Raw genomic sequence first — 25,956 nt, forward strand, 5'->3', positions numbered from 1 at the left:
CAAAGTAATGGAGACTGACTTCATTTGGAAGGGAAAAGGGAGCAATTGGGGAATGCTAAACGGGGCCACACATCACGTGGAGATTCTGAATTCCTCCGAGGAGAAAGGCAGAGCCAACAGAGGTGATGCATGCTCAGCCTCTGGCAGTCTGCAGACAGAGAGAGGAGGACACACTTGAAAGTGTGGCAGAATCTGCCCCAGAGTCAGCGGGAGCCGTCCCTGGCTTTGGGGGGATGCTCTGTGCTTGTAGCTTTTTTTTTTTAAGCTGGAAAATTAAGAGATCTTGGCTTGCCCCAGGCTACCGAACTCTGTGTTTGCTCCTTTTACATCTGTGCTTGCTTCTACCTCTTAACCTAGCTGCTAAGATACTGTAAGATATAGAAGAGTCCTAGAGCAAATGTCTTTTTAAACTGTTGCAGGAAAGAATGGAGATGGGGAGATATTGAAAAAACAAAAAATCCTTACTTTTTTGGCTTCCACGTAATATATATATCCTTTTTCCCTCAAGCCCCTTCTATGGAGATTTCTCATGCATAAATAAACATTAACCACTAATTCCCAGGCAGCGTGCAAAGTGTTATTTTAAGAAGAAACAAGTAAGACAGCCACCGGGCTTGCATACATCACCAGCCACTTGTACAGGGCTACTGCTCTACCGCTGCTTTCTGCATGATAGGGAATGGCAGCAAGAAATCACACTAAGTGCTCCAAACACGAGGCTCATCTCATCCTTCCCCATCCAAACCCTCCCAAAATCATGGACAAACAGCAACAGAGCAATGTGTCAGCATGAAGAGGTTCAGCACCAGAGCCTCGTCGCTCATCATTTCATCTTGACCCATGGCCAAACAACCAGAAGGTGCTCAGGCCAAAGGGGATAATTTTAACCCATGCCATGGGTTTTGCTGTACATTTGCACCTTGCCAAGCACCGGCTTTCTTCCGTGTTAATTTGCAAGGTCTTAATTTGTGGTGTAGAATTACATGGTTTTGAGGGCATGGTGGGGATGGGTTGATGGTTGGACTTGGTGACCTTTGTGGTCTTTTCCAACTTTAATGATTCTATGATTCTAATTGACATGGTTGCTCTGCCCTGCCTCTCATTCCAGGTAATATAGCAATATAGTAATACTGTGTGCATCAGCAAAATACGGCCAATATTTGAAAGACTGGTAATTTCTTTCTAAGACCTCTTTTTTTTTTGTACGTGGGAAACATATTCAGAGCCTCCATTTTTAGGAGCGTGAGCACTATCTGCTTGAAAACTAATAAAAGTTTGAGCTGGGTGACTGAGCAGCAAATTATTGGATTTTCCATAGGAGCCAGGCTCTGCACACCAGAGAAGAGGTTAAGCAGAAAGAGCAGGTCACCAACTATCAACCTTTCAACAAAAGAGTTAATTAAATTCAAATATCAACAGGAAAAAAGAAGCGTGTTTTGCTTAGAATGAAAATTTTCATGTAACATTTAGCTCACGAAAAGAGTGGCTAATTCCATTTATGTTAATATTAAACCAGCATTGCTTTGCCTTTGGCTTAATCACCAAGCAACCAGAAGAACGCAGGCTATTCAGCAGTAATCCCGCAAACATGTCTGGGGCTGAATTCTGACACTGCACCATTAAAATCCATGGAGATTTTCCTGAGACTCCCATTACAGGAGAGTCAAGGATATACAAACCGACATACAATTATACATTAATTGGTCCCAACCCTATTCATGGTTCCAATACTGCTTGAAGCCTTTTAATTCATGGAAGAGTTGGGCAGAAATGATAGCACCAATTATTGCTAAGAGGTACCAAGGTGCATTACTTGATATTTATTATTAACAGCACGTTTTAAAGCACTTTTCATCCCAAGGATCCCCATGCTTTTCCACGCACTAATTAATGAAGAGTCTCACGCTATCACTGAGAAGTAGGCAAAAATTATTCCCAGCTCACAGATAAGTGGGGAAGATGGGAATTAAATGACATCCTTAAATTTACACAGTGGGTAAAAGACACCTTATCCCAACAGGGGAAACAGCTCTTCAGTGATGAAGGGGTCTTACAACCAGAGAACCCATCCCCTTGCTCGGAAAAGTCAAGTTCAGAGAAAATCTACTTAGTCTGCCAAATCCCTGTGCAAATGAAATCGGAGCCGACATGTGGTGAGGGATTTCATTGCAGAGCAGCTCTGCCTATGGCCTAGAAGGAGTTAAGTTATAAGGGGCTGCAACATCTGGACAAAGTCGGCTGCCAGGATGAACTTCCACGGATGTTTTGAATATTTTTGCCTCTTTCCAGTATCGATATCGCATTCCCTTTAAAAAAAAAAAACAAACCCTCTATTAGCATTTCCTAAGAATCAAGGGAGTTTTTGCTTGCAAAATTACCTTCCTATCCAGCATCCGGGGCACGAATTTGAAGAAGTAACTTCACTTTTTATCAAGCAATCCCTCGGAGCAACTGTTGATACATGGGGAAAGAACAAAAAGGCTCTATCTCAAAGAGCCGTTAAATATTTATCAGCCTTCGGGAGACACAAATACAAGCGTGGAGCTTGGCTGGTGTGCGTGCATGTTGCAGGCGGGCTCGGTGTTGCTGCTCCCGAGCAGGGAATGGACCCATCCCACCTCCCTGCTTGCAAAGGGCATTGCAGAACCCCCTGGGCATGCATGCTAGCAGCCCCGCAGCCTGCAGCCTGCTTTCCATCCGCACACGTCTCAAGGTAGATAAGGACGATGCTGCCTTATCGCCGCGTGCTGTCCCCCTCTTATCTATCTGCACCTTCCTACAGGCTTCTCGTGCCCCGCGACGTTTGCAGAGAATCAAACAGGTTTTCTCAACTTTTCATTTCCTTTCCTCATTCAGAACACAGAGCGGGGGCCGGGAAGCCAGGCAGGATTTTCTGTTTCATTTGTTTCTTGCACAATTGGTGTTTTCTGTGCTTATTAGCTGAAAATCTGCATTGCTGATAAACCGCTGCGATTGCAGATACACTCCAGCCTTCCTAATTGCTCCTTCCACATTTATGAGGATACTTTTCATTTATCTCTCATGAACTCTAATTAAAGCTTGCAGAGGTTTCACACACACGCTCTCATGCACGCACTCCAAAGATCATGAATATACATCAGTTGTCAGTCAGGCAAAACTGGCATCATCTTTCCTTCTGCATTTAACAGGTCTCTGTGGTTGGAAAGCTCTGTCTTGGGCCAGAGGTGGAAGAGCATTTGGTGAGTGAAGGTGGTGGGAAAGTTGGGATTACCTGGGTAAGAGCTTGATTTGCAGCACCTGCTGCCTGCAGGAATAGAATCATAGAATCATTACTCTTGGAAAAGACCTCCAGGATCAAGTCCAACCCCAACCTACCCCACCATGCCCACTAACCATGGCCCCCAGTGCCACATCTCCATGCTTCCTGAACACCTCCAGGGAAAATTCTTTACAAATTTTCTCATTCTTGGTTCCCCCTGCCTTAAGGAAAGACATTTGCTATACTCTTTTATAAGACATACATATATACGTTTATCTCCCTGAAGCATGGCGCTGGATTGCTACACAACATCCAGCTTTGATCTCTCTCCTGGCATGACCTCCACAGAGCAACAAAAACGTGGAAGTCAATACTAATTTATTAGCAATTAATTGAACAAGAGACCTGTTGAGAATCTCACTTCTGTGCCCTTTAAACATGAGGTTATTTCTTCCTGATTGCAGAAGGGATTTGGCAGTGGGGTTTTATTTTTGCTTGTTTTGGGGAGATGGGGAAAAAGTCTTCTGCTTTTGTCGGGCTGTAAATATTGAAATCATCTCTGAGTTTTCAATCCAGTAATATCAAGCCTAACTGCAAATAATGAGCATTTCCCAGTACCAAAGGAGAGCAAAATAGGAGAGAGGGAAGGAGATCAGTGCCAGCCCAATGTCACAGCACTGAAGCATTTTTACTGAATGCATTTCTAACAGCTTGGGTCTTACAGCGCTTGGGTGATGGCAAATGTAATATTGCTTTTCAGTACTGTTACCCAGCGATATAAATATTTTCTCGCAGTAATTGCAGGCAAGAGAATCCATCCACTGCAAAGCAATAACACGGAGAGTGCAAGAAGAAAATGAAAGCCAAATCCCTGCCTTATGGTCCCAAGCAGAAACCTCAGTGAGAGCTTACCCAAATGTCAAAGAAATAAATCTGTGCCCAATTCACAGAGCAGACGCAGAAAGAGAAGAGTTAACTGCAGGATGGGATCACGTTGTCACCGCCCGCTCTTTGGTTCCCAGTCCCTTCACAACAAAACCAACTTCTCTCTGCAATTTTTCGTCTTTGCATCTCATCTGAAAAATCCGAGGCAGGCTCACTCTTTTGCAGGATTCCTCCCCTGTTTGTACACGTTGCAGCACTGGAGCAAACTGTATTGAGAGCAGGAAACAAACTGAGACACAGCAAGGCAATGAAAGGACAGCAGCAGCCTCAGCAGCAGCATGGCAGCGCTGTGCATGGTGGAACAGCTGAGTTTACATTCTCTCCATGATGTAGACACTCGTGTTTGGTGTGGATAGGGATTTAACAGATGCCAAAAGTCTTTTTTCTCCAGTCCCGAGGGAGGAAGGGAGTGGAGGCTGGCCAGGGCACAGCGGTGGCTAAATGAATGCAGCCATCCTAGGCTGACAATCCTGCTGAGGAACAGCAGTGAAAAACGTGCAGCCAGAGCTATCCTTACCTGGCCACCATGCACCAGGCTGACTTGGGGTCAGCAGGAGTAAAACGCTGGATGTGCTCCATGCCTGAAGCTATAGATCTAGGCAACTCATGGTAGTCAAGTACTGAAGGAGTTGGCCTTGTTGTAAAGGTTTCTGACCAGTTGTGCATCAGAATGCTGCTAAAAGCCATATAAAGAAGATTCCTGGCAGTGATTTGTGCAAATAGTTTTGTGACTCTTCCTTCATCTATCTTAAAACTTTGTAAAAGTGCAAGTAGACATCCATTTAAACTTCCCACATTTACAGACTCAGAGAAATGTTCCCTTCAAACCGGGATTGGCTTTGCCATCACCAGCAAAAGGCACATGGGAGGTTGGTGTGAACCATACAGAGCTTTTAACCTCCCCTTGTGAAAACCCCATCCTTCCCTCTCTTCATGCACTGCAAGGAAATGTCTCTGCCTTAAACCCCAACTAACCAGACAGCATCACACATTTTGGAAAATCTCTCCCTTTCTCTAGAATGGAAGGACAGAGAAAATCAGCCTTAAAAAAAACAATCCCATGGGAATCAATAAACTACAGGCAGTTAAAAACAAGTCATGAATAATAAGCAAAGCCAAGGTGCGGTGTTCAAAGGGACCACAGCTCCCATCAAGTCTCCCCATTTGTGGGTAGCTAATGATGTGCAGAGTTGTGTTGGTAGAGGCAGCAGCGTCCGCGCTACCACGCACCCACTATTTTAAGGATACTTTTGATCTCCCTTCATTATACAGCACATCATTCCCCTAATAGATTGAACTAACAGAGGCAGTCCACAAATCAATTTTTCCTCTCCCAGATCATGAAAAGAGGGAGCAGGTTGGCAGGCACGCGTTTAGGGAAAGGCGTCGTGGTCTGGGCTCATGTAACACATGCTAATGATGCCATTAGAGACAACGGGAGCCTTGATGAAACTTTCTAGATGCCACGTTTTATCTTCTCCTTCAATAGACTTGGAGTCCTTTGTGCTCCCTTCCAGACTAGCCCAAGCAGGATCATTAGAAGATGGGCTGCTGCCTTGGAAGGGGCTTAGAAGATTTCTGCTTATGGAAATGGGATGACAAGATTAATTTAAAAATCACTGCACAAGGAATAGCAGGTTTATTTTTCAGGCTTTCCCCTATCCTGATTTTATCTGATGCTGTTTTCCAAGCCGAACCAGCTTACAAACTGTGAATGCTGATACGCTGTTTAAAATTATGTTTTATATTATTCCATAAAGGAGAATTACTGTTGTACCTACTTCTGCATCCCCCAAAACACATCAGTGTGGCAAGGATGCTTTCAGAACTCAAACAATTCAAGTTCATTGAAAGAAAGAGCAAATCCTCCCTTCCTTTTTCTTCCTGTAGATACTAATACAACCCACTCATACGAAAGTAAAGGTCACAGTGTTTTGTTCCTAAAGCTTGGGCTGCTACGAGCCTGAAGAGCAGATGGTGGAAAGCATTTAACTAGCAAGCAAAATATTGCAACAACACGGTCGGTTTTGTACAACAGGTCTCTGTAGAAAATGAGAACTATTTTTAAAGGTCAGTTGATGCAACGGAACGACTGCTAGTCATCCTGCATGGTCTACAACTACCATCGCTTGGTCTATTACAGTCTGTCTTGGAAATATTGTATTGCTGAAGAAAAGAATATAATTTAGAAGAGCTCAAGAAATTATGTTTAATTTTCTGGGGAAGAAAAGAAAACGGAGGACTATATTAAAAGGAAACAGCTGGTGGGATATTGAATGGTTAGAAGTTGGCCATACCGAGGAGGTTTTCCTTCTGAAGCATTTCCTCTCACCTTAAATGATTTATTTTAAGGGACCCCAGTGTCAAAACTGAAGGGCTCCTGGTGGTGACAATTCAGATATTTTCCAAAGGGAAATAAGGTGAGATCCTCCACCCAAATCAGTGTCCACTTCCAGCAGTATCTACAGATAGATGTGGATGCTCCCTCCCTGGAAGCATTCAAGGCCAGGCTGGATGGGGCTTTGAGCAACCTGGTCTAGAGGGAGGGACCCCTGCCTATAGCAGGGGAGTTGGAACTAGGTGATCTTAAAGGTCCCTTCCAACCCAAAACATTCTATGATTCTAGGACAAACACTTGCTAAAGATTTCTCCCTTTAGTTACTGAAAGCTGAGGCATTTTATTCAAACACTAGATATTAAATAAAAAACTTCCAACTGTAAAATGCAAATGGTTTTCCCCCTATAACTTTGGGGCAACATCCATTCTATTTTGTTTACAATTTCTGCTGTTATAACCTCCTAGTTTATTTTCTTTCTTTGCCTAAGAATGCAATGAGCTGCTCAGCAGGGATGCAGTCGGATATCTCGACATCCTCATGCTTGCTGAATCATGTCTAGTCCATGACCGAAATCCAATTAAATCTAAGCCAGCTGCTCCACGCTAGGCTAATCCTATCTTACCTCATCATTCATGGGATGTACGCATCTGAAAAGTCCTGTCTGAATCAAAAGATCATCTCTATGACTATTTATTCCTCCTGTAAAAAAAGCCTAAGTGGGCCCCGATGATAATCATATGCTGTTGTGAAAGGAAACGAGTGGAAAATGGTATTTCTCCCAAAGAACTTAAAATCCACTTGAAGTCAATTCAGCTCTTTGTGGAAATAGCTAAGTGTTCAGAACTTCCTGAAAGCCTGGCTTTTGATGTCGGGCATCTGGGAATTAAATGTTCCTCTATAAGGGAGAACATTAACCTACTCTAGGTTGATGCTGGTGCCTGGATGCATCTTCATGACATTCATTAGATAGATTGCTTCGTCAAAATGCTAGATTAGGTCCGATGTCTGTGACGCAGCCGTGAGCTGCTGTGTACCTTCTGCTCCATGCTGGGCACATATCTCACAACAGCAATTAAAACCAGAAAGTAAAAGAAATAAAAAGTTATGCAGGAAAAGCTGGAGGAAGATTTAAAGTTGGGAGGTATAATGGATTCTAGTCACGTGTCTCTCAGAAGCAATAAATCCTACTGAGGGAAACGTTGGAGGAAAAAACACTGCTCGGCTATAAAATTCCACCTCTGAGGATTATAAAACACCATGCACAGAGCAAACATCCTTTCCAGGCATAATAGGACTGTCAAAAGTGATTGACAGCAATGACAATCTGTCATAGAAGGACATACCCGTGCGATAGCATCCTGCGTGGAGCCGGCTGGCAAAAATGAAATTGTTTATTCATCCCTATGCTACGCAGAGGATGGAACATGCTGTATAGTGTAAGTGCACCTTTTCTCATGCTCTGTTTTTATGCACTGGCATTATCTAAGCCCGGCTTTTAGTTCACATAATGCTGCTACTTCCATTTCACCCCCGGATTTCTTCCCTCTCATGCCCTCTGTGCAACCTGCATGCTGAGCGCTGCCGAGGGAACGCAACACCGTGTCACCTCCAGGCTGACGCTGCCAAAATCCCACACAAACAGGAGAAATGAGCAATCTGGAGGCAAAGCTCCAGCACTCTCTCAGAGGGAGGGCGATGCTCCCTGGCTGGCAGTGAGCAATCCCTGCCATGGGTTATTTTCATGATGAGAAAACCCTATTTTAGATGGATGGAGACCTCTGGGGTCAAGAGATCCCTGCAGATTGCAATGACTTTCATTAAGTTTCTGTCTTCTGTGGGCAGAATCTGAGTTGACAGCCTCCACAGAGCTTATTACCTGTCCCTAGACACCATTTAATGCTGACAAGGGAACCTCTCAGCATACTGACAGCCACCTCTTAGTCAGCCCCCTCTGCAGGCCCATGGGCACCTTGCCCATGCTGCTCCTGTTGACATCAATGACATTTCTGCAGGATTACCTTCCAAGTAATGCCCCATTTGATAGGATGAGGAATAAAGGCCTTAAGTTGTGCCAGGGAAGATTCAGGTTGGATACTGGGCAAAATTTCTTCTTGGAAAGAGCGGTGATGTGCTGGCACAGGCTGCCCAGGGAGGTGGTGGGGTCACCATCCCTGGAGGTGTTCAATGTGGAGATGTGGCACTGAGGGACATGGTTCGTGAGCATGGTGGGGATGGGTTGGTGTTGGACTTGGTGATCTTAGAGGTCTTTTCCAGCCTCAATGATTCTATGATTCTCTATTGGAAAAGATCCCGTTGCATATGGGAGGAGATCGTTTTCTTCAGGGTCCATTTCTGTATTCTGTGTTCACCAACATGTGATCTCCAAGTTGACAAAACGGACTGGGGAACACGTTCTTCCAAGAGTCCAAAAGAGAAATAAATATTGTCTAATGGAGGGAACAGGGCTGAAGGTGAGGAGAATGGAGGCCAAATTCTGGCTCTGAGATAACACAGCTGTGAAACCCCCTGTGCCTCTGCTGTGGTTCCTCTGCTCCACATAGAGGAGCATGCCTCGGTTTGTTCAGCTCAGAGAAGTGGATGCTGAGGGGAGGCAACCTGCAGCTCCATCATGGCGGCCTACAGCTCCATCATGGCCTGCTGCTCCATCATGGCAACCTGTTGCTCCATCATGGCGGCCTACAGCTCCATCATGGCGGCCTACAGCTCCATCATGGCAACCTGTTGCTCCATCATGGCCCACAACTTCTCATGGGGAGCAGAGGATCAGCACTGAGCTCTGCTCTCTGGTGACAGCAACAGGGCCCAAGGAAGTGCCATGGAGCTGTGTCAAGGGAGGGTTGGAGGGGTTAGGATAGGCACCAAATTCTTGACATTTTCCACTGCTGTTGGCATTTCCTTCATCAGTTGCTCAAGCAGCACTTAATATGCATTTAGGACAGCTGATAAATAGTACAGTAATTCTCAGGTGCTAAAAAAAGAACTCTCATGTAAGGAATTCTTCCATCGGCACTTTTTGCCCCATTTTCATTTCATCTGCAGTGTGCAGATGCCTGTCAGCACCCACCTGCTCTCATGCCTGACTCCCCAGAGATATTGCCACCTGCAGCATGGGCAGTGTGTGCAATCCTAAGGCTCAGTTTAACCCTTCTTCATCTCCATGTCCTTGCAGCAATGCCCCAGTCAGCGATTTGGGAGAAAATGGAGATGACTTGGCTAAAGACATACAGAAGCGAGGTGAGCACCGTGGACAGCAGAGCCTGGGTGGATGTCTTCTAGGGTGGCATCTCTGCCTCTGTTTTTTGGGAGCAACCAGCTCCGTCATCCATCTTTCCCACTGAACTGTGAGTACTGACCATCCCAATCCTTCAGCACATCTGCATGTTTGTAAGCCAGCATTTGTTACTAACACCAGGGATTCCCAGCTTGCTTCTCGCATGCAACGAAAACCCTATGAGCTAAAGCAATTAGAACTAAAGGTCTTTGAAAGTGAGAGAAACAGATAAGATATCTGCCAGACTCCACCTGAGAGAATATGGGAATAAAACATGAAAACGTGTGGCTTTCTCTGTTTGCATTTCCCATTTAGGCACTGGCAGCGAGTCACAGGAAACCAAACCCTGGGGACCATCTGATTAGTAGTGATGCTATCGACACCGACCTAGGCTGGCCCCCACAATGGCAAACTTAGTGTGGAATAGCAACCAAGAAAAACCCTGGGTAAGATTACTTTGCATACAGTACAGCTAATCCTTAGCGGAGTAATTTCCTCTGTGTTTATTTTCTTGTTGGGTTTCTAATGGGAGGAGATAGGCACAAGCTGAAATAGGGCAATACAGACCAAATATTCCTTAAAAAAGTAAAATAAAATAAAGCAGAAAGCAACATCTGCACAGGATTTCATGACTTTTAACTGACATTTTGGAGGCAGATTAAAGCAACAGCTCAGCTGTGTGTCTAGCACTTCCAAAAGTGGCATCAGCACAGATGCTTAGTGCCAAAATGATTTTCTTTTGCTAGGGATGATGCCGGCTTCTCATCCAAGGGTATATCAATCTCCAGTCCTAAATGGGGTTGGGTTTGGGTCATGGTTTAGTGGGCAATATTGGTGGTAGGTGGACAGTTGGACTAGATGGTCTCAGAGTTCTTTTCCAGATTTAGCGATTCTGTGATTCTACGATAAATCTAACACATGGGCCCATCAAAAGCTGTTCTCTGTACTGAGATGGCCTTGCCACAGCTGTGCATTTTGGAAGCACGCGTCAGTTATAAATAAGTGTCAGGGGCTAACGCTTTGTACAGCTAAAACCACCCCTAAAAATGAACTATTGCCTCTGGGTCTGTGAAACGTGCCTTTCTTGGGTGATAACAGATGTGAGTGTATCGATTTCGTACCTGTGCATCCATTAAGAGGTGCCTCATCAGCATCATGGCACTCTTCAGAGATTCCTTCTCGCTGGGCAGAAAGGCATCTTCGTCTTCATCCAGAGTTTTTGACTTGTTCACGATAAAATGGGAGATCTGGTCGTTCAGGGAGTGCAGCGACTCCACAGCTGGGGAGACAGAGGAGAGCAGAAAGGGCATGAAGCCTCATCTAGAGGTTGGCCACCCTGCCCATGGCAGGGGGTTGGAACTAGGTGGTCTTTCAGGTCCCTTCCAACCTTAGCCATTCTATGATTCTATGAAACGTGCTGCGATGCATGGATGGGAACAAGACGGGCTTGAACATGTCAGCACAGAAGAGTCATTTGCACATAAATTAATGTGATATTTCCTAAATTCATCTGATATTAGCATTCATAAAATCCAGCCGAAGTTTCTGCTGAGAGACAAGCCTTCTCCCCTGAGAGGTGGCAAGTCTAAAGAGAAGCACCATGTAGCCATGAAGAGAGCAAATTGCTCAAGGTCAGGTAATGGGTCGTTGGTAGAATAAAAATATGAAAAAATTAGGCTCCTGCTCCCAGCTCAGAGACCTGCTCCCTGCACGAGCTGGGACCCAGATCTCCAGAGCAGACAAAAGGCACAAACAGGTAAAAGTGGCTTTGTAGGATAGGACAGAGCAAGACTAGCAATTACAACAGCATTTATCTCATCTCCGCAAGGTAAGTTTGTGATGCAATTTGCTTTTAAACCGCTGCAAGTTATGAGACTTTACTCTAGGCTCATTATATAAATGAGGCTCAAATAATTCTTCGGAGTATTCCCTTTCTGCACTGAAAGCCCTTGCTAAGCTCGTGGCTCCCAGCAAAGCATCGCTGCCACATGCAACACGTATTGCAGCCTCTGCTCTGCTCCAGCTGCTGTGAACAAGGCAATGTGTTATTTAGGATGCCTTGACAAACTGATTTCAAGTACACCAGGCAATTGAAATACACTCAGCCTGGTTCTGTCCAAAGAAGTTCTTAACATGAAATTCAGAATACCAAACATTAGCAAAGACTTTTTTTCCTCCAATGGAAATGAGAGGTTGAAAAATGAGAGGTTGAAATGAGGGTGGGAACTAGATGATCTTGGAGGTTCCTTCCAACCCAAACCATTCTATGATTTCTATGATTTAAAATAAAATCCACAAGCTTTTGCCTCTTTAAAACAGCTGGTTGCATTTCTTGAAAGGAGGAAAATCAGAGCCTAGCATTCTTCCACTCACGTGCACCCAGCGCCATACAGCTTAACAAAAACACCATTTAACCAAAAACTTGATGGCCTGCAAGCAAAAGCTAGCCTCTAGCTTCACTAAATAATAACTTCACTTATGATTGAGACTTATGTGTACCATTGACATAGCCCCTCACACCCTCTCTAACCAATAAAGAATTGAGGACAGGTCATTTTTTTGTCTATTCTTGCACCAGGAGCCCAAGTGTGATGTTGGTGATGTGAACATCTCCTCCAGCTGATAGAAATTGGTGCGTGTAGCATTTTGCAGCATTTATCCCAGGCTTTGTGCTTTAAAGTAATTAAAGCCAAAAAAAAAAATTATACTACCCTAAGTTACTTTAACCCCCTGGCTTGAAGCAACAGCTCCACATTCTTCATTATTTCCTGTTCTACCCTTTGGGAAGGTCAGTATAGCGCTATGTTTAAACTTTGGTTAGTGAAACAAAGCATTTTCCATGCAGATGATAGAAAAATGTATTGAAATTAAAGCAGCCGGAGTCTTCTCCGTGGAAGTAAAGCATGGGTTTCTGAACCTCTGACCACCAAAGTAAAAACAAAGAATGCCCAAACAAAATGTCCCATGTCACAACCTCCCACAGACCCTGGTCCCACGCAGAGATGTTTGATATTCCTTGCTTAAATCAAGAGCAACATCCTGCCTTTTGCAGAAACAAAATGTAAGTGGGAAAGCTGGAATGGCAAACCTTCCGAAATAACAGGCAAACCTCAAACATCTCTGCTGAGCAGCACAGTGTCAAACCAAGCAGTTTCTTTGCAAATATGTAACTTAGGATGAAACACATTCTGATCATTGACCTGAGGTACAAGCACGGATGTATTCTGCTCAGTTTCAAAGATGCTTCTTTGTGCCTTTAAGAAAGAAGAAAAAGACAATTTTCCCTCCTTGTATCAGTGCTTGTGACTTCAGCTTGGTTGCACATCAGTAACGCTGCGAGCGAGACAACCAGCTAAGTAAAAGTTACATCTAGCAGAGCTTCCAGCTTCTCCAATTCCAATTTCAACCTTTCCTCTCCGCAAGGATCTATCTCAAGAGATGAAGAAACCATCGCAATTTTCCATTACTGCTTTGACATCTTCTACAAGATGAAAGGATTTATTTCAGGGGTGTTGCTGTAAAGTCAGTTTTTTTGCAGAGCACTTCTGGGCAGGAATCCCCAGAGAGCAAAGGACGTGCAGGGGAGCAAGGAAATTGCTCGTTGCCAGAGACGGGGGGGAAATACATACATATCCATAAACTCATGGCTAGAATTGCTTCTAGGAAGAGCAATAAAACTGCTCCAGAAGATCCCATTTTATACCCTCCAGCTACTGCCCAGATGAGTGCAAAACAAACTGTAGATAATATATCCTGAGAGCGACAGATAAATGCCAGCAGTGTCTAAATTTAATTCTTGCTCGCAGGACTGACTAAATGGAAGGCGACGTACACCGTAATAATTTTAACATGGGACACAGTGTAAGGATTCCTGGGCTTATCAGCTGATCCAAGACAAAGTCCAAGCTGGGCTCTTCTGCAAGCAGTCAGCACTCGTCACCATGGCTGGAGATGTGATCCCATGGAGAGAAAAGCCAAAAAGCCACACTGAGTGCACTGACCCTTGAAAAATCTGTCCCAGCCAAGCATAGAGCAGTCTTCAATGTGTGGGTTGCCAGGGAAAGTTCATCTCTAATGAGTGGTTCTGTCTATCCAGCAAAAGGCAATGACGTGTGTGGGCAAACTGTGCAATTCATTAAAGCCTAATATTACAAAACAGCTTCTCGGATAACATCTACAGGGTTTGTTTTTGCAGAGAGGCAGAAATATTCACAGCACTTCAGGCCTTTCCTGTACCATCTCTCCACACTTTGTGTGTGCAGCCATACCAATTACCCCCAGATGCAGGTCCTTGAAGCAACTGGCTGCTTTCAGCGGAGATTCCTCATCCCATATTATGCATCCCAGCTGATACCTCCCTTGGAAGGGCAGTTAAAACTGATTTGATCAGCCTTATGACTAAATCTCTCTCTCTTTTTTTTAAATGGTTAAATAGCAATTAACAAATAACAATTCTCAAATACTCCCCCTTCAGCACCTCAGCAGTGCCTTCTTCCCTTTGCACAGGTCTGGGGAGAATTTGGGACTGTTCTTGTGTGAGCTCCGGATCCCAACTTGGGAACAAACACGGCTCGCTCTGCAGGGGTAGGCTTGGAAACTCAAAGCACTTCGGGGCTATGGGATGTGGAAGTGCTCCAGCTGCATGCAATGTATGAAAAGAAGATCTTCAGGGAGCTAAGTGGCAAATAATACCTGTCCTTACGTATCGTAGAATCATAAAAGTTGGAAAAGACCTCTAGGATCATCTAGTCCACCCATCCACCCACCACCAAAATTGCCCACTAAACCATGTCCCATAGCCACGTTACTGTGTTTGGCTGGGTCTTTTGCTGAAACAGTTGAGTTTTGCCTGATTAATGGCTCTGATTAGGAAGCATTTCCACTGTAACATTTGCTAGTTGCATTTGGACGCGTCAGTGAATTTATTCACTTAGTAGCAGAAGAAATCTCCCTTGGCAAAAGCCAAGCTCATGACAAGCTCTTCTCTCTTCAACAGAGAAGCCCTCTTCTCCATTGCCAGTACGGCATTGGGTGAGCACTCACCATGAGACAAGAAGCTGACCTGCAAGGCCTGTGACCAGGATCTCAAGGCAGAAGCTCCATCTGTTCCACTGGAACAGGTTGCCCAAGGAGGCTGTGGATGCCCCGTCCCTGGAGGCATTCAAGGCCAGGCTGGACGTGGCTCTGGGCAGCCTGGTCTGGTGATTGGCGACCCTGCACTCAGCAGGGGGGTTGAGACTAGATGATCTTTGAGGTCCTTTTCAACCCAGGCCAATCTATGATTCTATGATTCTATGATCTGAGCAAATGAAGCCTAGAGGAATCCAAAGGAACCCGAACGAGCCCACTCTCCTTTGGCTGAGCTGTCCAACGTGATGGTAGATGGGAAATGCACTTTGCAGCATCTCCTCCACCCATACGTTTGTGATATTGCCACTGATATAACCAAACATTTCACACTCTCTGCAGAAACATCTAGATCTGAAACACTTCGTAAATATTGTCTCCTGTAACCGGTATGAAGAGACCAACAGCTTTTTATTTCCTTTGTAGCCTTTAACTTGTTTCAAAGGAGGCATTCAATGAGCCCCTCGCAGGAATAATTTACCACACCATTAACTGAAGGAAAAATATCTGGTGTCTACATTAGGGGCTCAATCACCTTTCAGAGAAACACTGCGAAGAACTCATTATAGTAATTACTAATGAGCTGGCCTCTTTGGGCTGTAAATGCTTTGCATGTAACTGGCAAAGAGCTGCACTCATAGCTTCCCAGATGCAGAAGGAAGCCATCAGACCAATAAATGGCCCTGCAGTTCCTGAGCAAAACAAGCCCAGAAATGAAACTGGTCATTTTTTTCAGCTTATTAGCTTCTCCTTACCAACCTGACCTTTTTGGAAATGAAAAACGACATCGAGAAGTGTTGCTTTGTGGGGTTGTGATAGCTCTTTAGTAATCAGTGTTTTATTGAGACCTTTTTCTATTAATATTTTATTTTAATGCTCCAGGAGTTTCTTTCAAGGTTGGATTTTTAATTATTTTCATTAAAACCTCCATTTTTTAGCTAGATGTAAATACATACATATATTTTGAATGCAGTAATCTGACAACAAATTCTGAAATTTCTCATCACAGTGCTCCTACATTGAAAAGCCATATACCCCAGCACATTGAAAAGTCATATATCGTAGTAGGAAGCAGAAAAAGAATCAGAATTTTGGAAGCATGATGCAAGGACAGATGTTCACACTCTCCTTAGAGAGAAAAAGGCCATATGCAGAAGTTTGGGCACATTCAAAAATTGACCTTTCCTTAATTTGTGCCCACACTGACGTGGTCCCTTCCAACTCAAAGGGTTCTATGAAAGCACTGTGCTTTGCCTCGGTTTCTTCATCTCTAAATTGTGTGAGCCTGGTTCCTCAGAGAGTGAGCTGAAGTGTTTACCAGTGTTTGGCTAAATTTTTAAAAATTAAAAAGCTCAATGTGCACTCGAGCTAAAATACTGCCAGGGGTCATGTAGAAAATGAGCAATATATTTCTATTCTGGCAACACTCTTGCAAGAGCCGTGAATATTGGAGAGCAGAAGTGCTTCCAATGCCTAAAAATTTGCCTTTCCCTCTCCAGGCTCTATTAGCTACACTAATAAATAATACTGCCACTTGCTCCAACGGAAAGAACAAAAATGCAAATAAACTCTGCCTTGTTTATGCGTAGGACAGTGGGACCAAATCAGAGCTTGGAACATAGCAGCCAGAGGTGGGTTCTTGCTGCTTTGTGATACGCTGAACAGAAGGAGCCCATAACTCCTCCAGCAAACTGGACCCCACCAAACTTTGGCCAACAGCTATTGTTGTTCTCAGAGATATTTGAGATGTTTAACTCCCTGGGGTGCCACAATCTGCCTCGCCAGGAACAGTGTCAGACTGGGAGGCACGATGCCAAACCGGTAAATCTAACTTCTGCAGAGAAACTCATTTCAAATTTGCCAAGAAATGAAAACCCCTCCCCAAATCAGACATGAAGTGGAAGCACCCAGCTTTACAGCTGCTGCTCTTGTGTTTCTATGGGTAATTATTTGTCATCTCTTTAGCTAATTGTGTGACTATTATGTTTCATAAACAATAGCTGCTTTATTTAGACAAAAAGGAAGTGAACAACAAAAATTACATGCGCCAACACAACAGCACAGGCCAGATATCCAGCTGCTCTGAGCTGACCTCAGTGAGCAAAGCCCATCTGTGCAAGTGGTGAGGTGGGCAGCCCATGGGAAGTCTGGCAGTCACTTTGCCCAAAATTGACTCCAAGATATTGGATGGGTCACCAAAACCCCATGATCTTGGATGGGTCAACTTTTGCGCTCTGGTTTCTCATCCACAAACACAAGAGTTGTAGCCCAGAGAAATACCATAAAGCACAAAGATGCCACCACGGGTGAGGGACTTGCTTGGCTTTTCGCTGCTTTCAACTCCAAACTATGAATTGTTCTGGTTTAACAAGCAGCTCCTGGCGTAAACAGGATACTCCATCTCCTCGGTGTCAAAGGTGGAAGAAAACACATCCTGAGGGGAATTTAATAAATCGCAGGCTTTTCTGAGTTTTGAATAAAATGAAATTGTTAGAAGACAACTGGACTTGATTTGTTTCCCACTGAACATCTGGAAGAAAGCGAAGCAGAGCTGCATGCCTTTGTGAGTGTTGAGAGACTAATGAGCATTGTCTTGCCAATCCTCTGGGGTAGCAAGAATCAGAGAAGGACACCAGGAATCCCAAAAGTAGCTTAAAAAATAACAAGATATTAAAGAAAATAAACAGGCAAACTGGGATATTTATTTTTTTTTTTGCTGATATTTTTGAGATTTTACCTAAGACTTCCCATCTCTTAAATTTGTATTTAACAGAATTATAGAATGGCTTAGGTTGGAGGGGACCTTAAAGATCATCCAGTTCCAACCCCCTGCCATGAGCAGGGCTGCCAATTGCTAGATTGGGCTGCCCAGGATTTGCCCAGCAAGAAAAATGCCACCAGTTACGACATTTGCAATAAGGTCATGGAAAATGGCAATTGCAAACCTCTCTAAAAAAAAAGGGGGTGGAAGACACTGCTAAAGCAAGCATTTAAATTTCCTTGGAGGACTCCTTGAGCTGCTTAAAACCTTAAGATGCGACAGGAACCAAATGCTGGGTTTAGCAATTCTATCCTTAGAAAAGAAGCCCTACATTGACATAGTGTTATGAAAAGCTAACATTCAAGCAGTGGAAGTGCACAGGTTGATAAAGCACGGCTGAGTACAGCGGATCACGGGGTCACGTTTTATCACACTCGCACAAAACCGGCTGTCTGAGAGAACTGGGAGGGCGATGTGGTTCCCGAGCAGATAAAGGTGACACCAAGGATCACACCAGATGCTTCATGTGCACTGATACTGCTGGCAGAGCCACACGCCGTCAGTTCCTGCCTTGTTAATTGCTGTACTGCTGCATTTCCTTTGCATCCCACACCCATAATCTATGATGAGCAGAAGTATTATTACTGTGTTTTATAGATGGAGATAGGACTTTTTTTTCTACATTTAAAATATTCAACCCATTTGCGTACATATCACACAACGAATGTCTGGCCTTATTTGTAATTGATGTAATCTTGACATTATTGTGTCAATTACTGCCTAATTCTGACTGGTACCCATCAAGCCATTGCACCAAATATCACCGAATCTATTTATACGGAGTAAAAATAAGCATCTAGAAGTATATTCATGCAATCAAAGCTAAAATGAGGCTATATTCATTATTTAATAGTCCTGTCACAGTTATATCTTTGGAGCAAAAGCTTCACATTGTGACATTTCCTCAGTGTCAATTGTTTTCACTGGCACAGAACTGAATAAAATCCTCTCAAAATAAAGCATATTTTTCAGAGCAGTATTTAAGCTTATTCTTTCTGTCAGCTATGTCTATAAAACGTAGCAAGAGAGTATTCTCTGTACAGGATATTATCCTGTGATCAGCTATGTCTGTATGCTTCAAGCTCAGCTCGGGTGGATTTCCATATAGTTAAAGCAAGTAACTCAAGCTGCAGTCCTAGAAAATCTTTCATGTTTCTGCTTCTCCAGTGTAGCAGTGCACACAGCCTTTTTCCAAGCAGTCATAAAAAGTGACAGGTTTAACTTTCCAGAAAATGGGATTTCATCATCTCATAGATAAATGGGGAATACAAGCTATAGCAAAGGAAACTACCCCTGTTGCTTTGCAAGGAGAATCACAAAATGGTTGGATTGGAAGGGACCTTAAAGATCACCTGGTTCCAAGCCCCTGCTGTGGGCTGGGTGCCCCCCACCAGCTCTGGCTGCCCCATCCATGGCCTTGGGCACCTCCAGGGATGGGGCACCCCCAGCTCTCTGCGTAAATGATGGCACAAGTCTTGCTTTCAGTTCCCAAGGAATTCCTGCCCACATCCAAGATAAAGATCTCTACACTTCTGAAAGGTGTATTCATGGTGAGGTATCACTAAGAAAACAAACATCTCTCGATGATGTCTGAGCACATCCTCCTCTTGTGTTCCAAATGGCATTTTAGCAGGATTTCGTGGGCACTTTCATTTCAGCGATGTTGTTTTCATTCCACCTCAGCACAACCATTTGTCAAAATTATGACATTCCCAGCAAAAAGAACAAGTGGAGCGTTCAGTACTAATTACACACTGTTCAAATGCTACTCCCATTTGGACTCATTATTTTCTGTTTATTAGATTTTCTTTATGATTCTGCTAAGGTGCTTCTACCCCTGTTGCAGCCAGTGGGATTTTTCAGCACCTCATAACTTTTCTTCATGTGGAAAGCCTCATGGAAATGCTTAAGGGCATTTTTTATTATTTTGATAGGACAAGAGGGAATGGCCTCAAGTTGTGCCAGAGGAGGTTCAGGTTGGATATTTGGAAAGACTTCTCCTCCAAAAGAGTGTTCAGGCACCAGAATGGGCTGCTCAGGAAGGTGGTGGAGTCACCATCACTGGAGGTGTCAAGAAATTTGGAGATGTGGCACTTGGGGACATGATTTGGTGGGCAATATTGGTAGTGAGTGGATGGTTGGACTGGATGCTCTTACAGGTCTTTTCTAACCTTAATGATTCTCTGATAACCAGTGGGAAAACAATATTTCCAAACTCAGCTAACAGCAGGAGGCCCCGTTTCCTTTGCTTTCTGACTCTCGTGCCTTAGCTTTAACCTTGACATCATGGCCAACCCTCCCATTTTATATCCAGATTACAAACATTGCGTTGGTAAACATTCACCGGTGGCATTTATTTTAGCAATCAGAACGCGGGAGAAAACCAAACATCCCAGCAGACAGGGAGAACATATATTGCCTTAACCTCCCTCCCTCACTTTCATCTGTAGCCTTTGCAGCAGGATTGTTTGGCAAAGCAATGAAATTAAGCTTTTATAAAGGACAAGAGGATAACTGTCACCAGTAGGAAAGTGAGTGTTGGGGTTTATTTCATTCTCAAACACGCCTGCGATTCTTTGGCTCCCGAGTCTTGGAGCACTGGTGGCATCTTGGCTTCTGACTTTTGAGGATGTCTTTCCCTGTGCAAGAGCATCTTTAAGTTGGCTGTAGGAACGACTTGTAGTTTCTGAGAGCCTTTCATCTTCCTGAGACCCCTGAACGTGCTTAAACAACAACATGAGCATTAAAAGTTAATTTGCCCCCTGTTAACAACTCAGCCCATCACTGTGTGCTCTCCCCTGGCAGCTGCCTAAGGGAACAAGCATTTCCTTTGGCACAGTCATTGTGATGGATGAAGGGAAAGCATTCCATTCTGACACTTGATTGACAGACCGTCCCCATTAATTATGGCCAAAAAGACAGAGGGAGAGAGGAAAATGATAATACAGCTCCGTAAACTGATGTTGGTGCCATATGTAGATGGTTCTTAGGAGATGCAGAGGCTACACTAGGACCAACTGTGTGAGGTTTATTTTCTCTGTTTCTTATAAAGTCAGGGTGAGATCAGTATCAAGCTGGCTGGAATTCAGTATCAGTGTAAAATATCATATGCTCAGACATGTGCAAATATGAGACAACTTCCCAAACACGTCCCGCTGAGTAGAAGCCACCTCTGCTCCCACTGGAGGAACTCTAGTGTCCTTGATGGACTTCAGGCACTAAAGGAAGAATCAGACATGACACTTGTCTGGCATCAAACAGCACATCCAGAGCACAGCGGGGTCAAAAACACCCCTTAGTGTCTCTGGGGGTCTCTAAGGGTTCAATGGAGGCTCTCAAGGTCTCTGAGGGTTCCCAGGCTCCCTCAGTGCAAACCTGACACCAGCAGGGCCCAGCCATCTCTTACTGCTGGCTCAAGAAAACCCCTGCAGCAGGGACCTCAGGTTTCACCCCATAAGACAGAAAACAGCCCCAAGCTTTTTTTCTGCCTCCCCCCCACAGGCAGCATTGCCTCACCTGCAGGGCTGCCTAGGAATTTCTTTCCAGGTTTGCCATGGCAACAAAAAAATTATGGGATATTGGTGTGAAACGGATGGGTTATGTTTTTTAATCACCCCTCTGTCTCTATCTGACATCCCTAGCTACGAGACGTGCAAGCACACCCTCCCTTGGACAGGGATCAGCCCTGTTGGGGAGGCACCCGCAGAACTGCACAAGGATGCTACAGAGGCAACCCAGGGTTTCTTAGCAACAGCATCACATCTGGGTCCATTAACTCCAAATTCCTCCGTGAGTAAATCTTGAGCTGGGGAAAAATCGTCAGAGGTTTATGGATAGCGTGAGTGAAAGCATGTCTTTTGTTCAGCCTGATGGAGGGGGAAAATAAAAGGTAGCTGTTGAAGAGCGAAGACCAGAAATGGCCCTTCTGATATCTTAAAGGTGCTGGACTTGCAGCTGGCTTGAAGGCAGTCTACGGTGAGCTGCCGTGGTGGGACTCTACCAACGCTTCAGAAAGGCTCCTGCAGTTCTGTAGGAGGATTGCTACAGCCAAGAAGGCACCAGAACGAAAGCTCATAAAACAAAGGCAGAGAGAAAGAGCGGGCAGGAAGATTCACATAGAGCAGTCTGATTTTGCCCTTGCAAAGTGCTTTGTATTTGTTGGGACTCTTTGGACTCATTCTGTTGGCGTCTCTGATTTATCACACACGGCGGCCAGTATTATCTTCCTCCTCCTCATCAGCCACGTGCAATATTTTTGGTCTGCTTGTAGCTGACAGCAACTGTGAATTTATTCTGCTTCCCAGCAGCTCCTTATTTCCAGGGTCCATCTCCTGGAAACACACAATAGTGGCTTGAAAACACAGCTGAGAAGACTGAAAACACTATAGAATAGGATAGGTTGGATATTAGGAACAATTCCTTCTCAGGAAGAGTGGTTGGGCGCTGGCACAGGCTGCCCAGGGAGGTGGTGGGGTCACAGTCCCTGTTGGTGTTCACTGTGGAGATGTGGGCAGTACTGGTGGGAGCAGGATGATCAGACTGGTCTTTCCAACCTGAATGATTCTACGATTCCATTCACTGCACTTAGAATTGAAGGGCGCATTTTCAACACATTTGAATGCACGGAGCTGGCCCTCCTGCCCTGAACATGGGTGTTTTCATGCTCCACGTTACCTGCACACAGAATTTCAGAGACATTACATCTTCGTGGCCTATTCAGACTACACTCACTCTCGACGTTTCTTATTAAAAGGGACCTTTTCCAGATGATCATTAACTTCGTGACCTCTGATGATCACTTCACTTCAGAGAAAGGGCAGAGAGGCTCATTGATGGGCCATATCAATGCACTGGAACGTCTCCTTGCTTGAAAAGGTCACCTCACTTCAGCTTGTCCATTTGCATAAGTGATTGGTGTTCAGCTACTGCTCCTTCTCTGCTACAGATAGGAAACCTCCATCAGATGCTGTTCTCACTGGCAAAGTTACTCACAGATAACTGCTTTATAGCAAGACAAAAGCACCATCGAGATTTATGAAGCCACGGGGGTTTTGATTCACTTTCCTGTATTAATGTATTTGGAAGAAGAAAATACATAGTTTGAAATTACATTAAGAAAAAAAACAACTACTGTTATTCTGACAAGAATAAAGGATAGATTAGAATCTGGAAATAATACACAGAAGAGAAGAAACTGTGGTCAAGAAGTAATTTGCTTGCACAATCTTCAGCACCATCTGCTTAAAGCATATTCAGGTGCCAATTACAGCACAAGGGTCCACTGGATTCACCTATTAATTTCTTCAGCTGTGGATCAAATCCTTTCGACCCCTTTGTGATATGCATGAGGAGCCAAAACGATAAACCCTTTAATAATGCCGATAGCATGCACTGCACCAGAAGTGAGGAGATAGGGGTGGCTTTAATGAAAAGAGCATGAGGTTTATCATGTCTTAGCTATTAAACTCAGACGAGGTTAGCTTAATGAAAAGCAAAAACAACCTCACCTCCCCAGTCCCAACCTCAAAATGACTCCCCAGCCTTAGAAATGCTTCTGGTGAGGAGAGCATAGAACCACTAGGGTTGGACAAGACCTCTATGATCGCCAAGTCCAACCCAACCCGACCCACCATGCCCAATGACCACGTCTCTTGGTGCCACATCTCCACATCGAACACCTCCAGGGATGGTGACCCCACCCCCTCCCTGGGCAGCCTGTACCAGCACATCACTGCTCTTTTGGAGCAGAAATTCTCCCCAGTATCCAATCTGATCCTCCACTTGCACAACCCAAAGCCATCACCTCCTGTGATGTGCTTCGGGCACATCCCATGGTTATTCATTCTTCTTGGTGACACATCACAATCACTAAAACCCAATATTTAGGACCTATTTTCTGGCTTTTTCCACACCCTCCTCTTGTTACTCCATCTAATGGCTTCTCTTTGCACGCAACACAACATAAAGGAGCACCTACACACTTGCAGCCTTTTTTTGTCACATCTTAAATCCTCACATACCCCCAGCCCTGAAAAGAGCCTTCATTAGTGTGCATTTCCATACCGAGATGAAAGAGGAATGCCAGGCCAAAGTTTTCCCAGGAAAAGCAAGGGACCTCAAGCTGTTAATATGTCATTATGTTTCTGTTCATTAGCTTCTCTGGAAGCTGACAAATATGTTTTTAATGACTTTTTTCTTTTCCTTAATGTTCTTTAAAGTACTTTTCCCCTACTGTAGTGCTAATAAGGTGTAAAAGTCTTGTCCTGGAACACACCATACTGCAGCTCACACTCGGCTGCGGTTTTAATGGGAAAATTTTCTTGCAACTGCAACAGCAAATTAAACAGTATTTAGTGGCACACTGAGTCAACTCATTAGCACACTCAGACTTCCACAGCCTATTTAGTCAAGAATCAATGCCCAATGCGGTTTAAAGAAAAAAATGCATAGGAGATTATTAGCAACAGCATAAGAATTCTACTTGAACCCAGGCTGAATTTTTCACTGTCACAGCACAGCCAGTAAAAGCCAATTTATGGAGATATAAATACACACATACAGGGTGCAGCACTATTCCCCACATGGAACAGCATCCAGATCGAAGAAATTCCATTTAATATTTCCTCCACTCCGCATTTGTTTGCAAAAGACAAAGGATTAAACAAAGAACATTTTGAAGGTATCCACCAGTGCTGTGGTTCCCTCTGTTGTTCTCCAGCAAATCAATGATCTTTGAATTGAAATAAATCTTTTTGTGAGGTTCAGACAGTTTTATAATGCAGAGCCAGATTCCAGTAGGAAAGACTTACGTCAATGCCACACAGTTTATGGAAGATAGATGTTAGCCCGGTGTTGAATTTAATCACCAATGACACGCTGCCATTATTTGATTCTGCTTATCGAATTTATTTATCTCCAATTGGCACTTTTTGCAAAACGCTGTAAGAAGGGACCATTTTTCAGTAACATCAGGAAGGGAAAAGCACGATTAGCACACAACTTCCCCCACCTCCGGACTATTTAAGCAATGGCTAATTTTAATTCCTCATAAGCACAGCCTTTTAAAGCACATTGAAGCGTTCTGCTGAAGTGGGTTCTGGATAGCGGTAAATGAATCATTACTGGGACAATTATCCAAACTGGGTCATCATCGACCATGCTATGCAAACTCAGAACGTGAAGTGGGAAGGCAGCGTGTGACTCAGCTAGTGATAACAGGAAAGAGACTGATTGGTGCAAATGCATCCAAAGGGCAAATGTAAAGTTACTCAGAACGTAATTTGAAGAGTTCGCAGCTCTCAGTGACCTCGGATGAGGTCTTAAAATGGTTTGAGGAAAATTAGTAAAAGCAAAGATTAGTGATCTCCATTTTGCAGAGCTCATGTGTGCTCAGCATATATCAGACTATGGAGTTTGGTTAAACTGGAGAATATATCAAAACATGGCATGGTTCTATTTCACCTGGGTAGAAAAGTGGGTTGAGATAGGAGTGGTTTGTAGGAGTAAAAATTGTGACAAAAACAAATACTCAAACATGTCCAGTCCTGCACATGATTAAGATACCCAACACTTTGGAATCAAAAGTAAGAACACAGAATGTAAACACGGATGGGCCTTAAGCTGGCTATTGACCCAGTATAAGTTGTTATAAGAGACAGAAGATGACTTTCAAATGGATTCATTTGTGAAAAAATGACCCATGTTCTTATGCAACGTGCAGCATAGATCTTATTCCATCTTCCTTCTTCTGATAGGACTAAAGGTAATGATGGCTTTAGTTTGCACCAGAGGATGTTCAGGTTGGACATGAGGGAAATTTCTTCACCAAAAGAGTGGTGATGCATTGGCACAGGCTGCCCAGGGAGGTGGTGGAGTCACTGTCCCTGGAGTTGTTCAAGAAGAGGATAAATGTCACACTGAGTGACGTGGTCTAGAGTGGTCACAGGCATGGGTTGATGGTTGTACTAGATGATTCCAGTGGTCTTTCCAACCTTAATAGTTCTGTGATTCCTTTAAAGAACATGGCTTTGCCCATCCATAGATGTGTAACCACGAACAAATCAGACATTGCTCTGCTCCTGCACTGCCATCCCCAGCCCACTGGCCAACCCTACTCTTGGCCTTCATCAAAGAAAGACCGCAAAAGCATGTGAGCATCTTCTCTTGCTCAGCACTGCGCCACTGGAAGAGA

General features: G+C 44.2%; 1 protein-coding gene across 2 annotated transcripts in view; it reads right to left on the reverse strand.

The window, feature by feature from the left end:
- Positions 1-25,956, reverse strand: part of KAZN (kazrin, periplakin interacting protein) — a 147,051-nt gene that overhangs the window by 98,222 nt on the left and 22,873 nt on the right. For both annotated transcript variants that reach the window (XM_021417344.1, XM_021417346.1), the window contains one exon: positions 10,939-11,096. The gene's annotated coding sequence lies outside the window, so the exon portion shown is untranslated. The remainder of the gene's footprint in view (positions 1-10,938; positions 11,097-25,956) is intronic.

Source organism: Numida meleagris, chromosome 20, assembly GCF_002078875.1.
Source record: "Numida meleagris isolate 19003 breed g44 Domestic line chromosome 20, NumMel1.0, whole genome shotgun sequence".
In the NCBI taxonomy this organism is placed as follows: Eukaryota; Metazoa; Chordata; class Aves; order Galliformes; family Numididae; genus Numida; species Numida meleagris.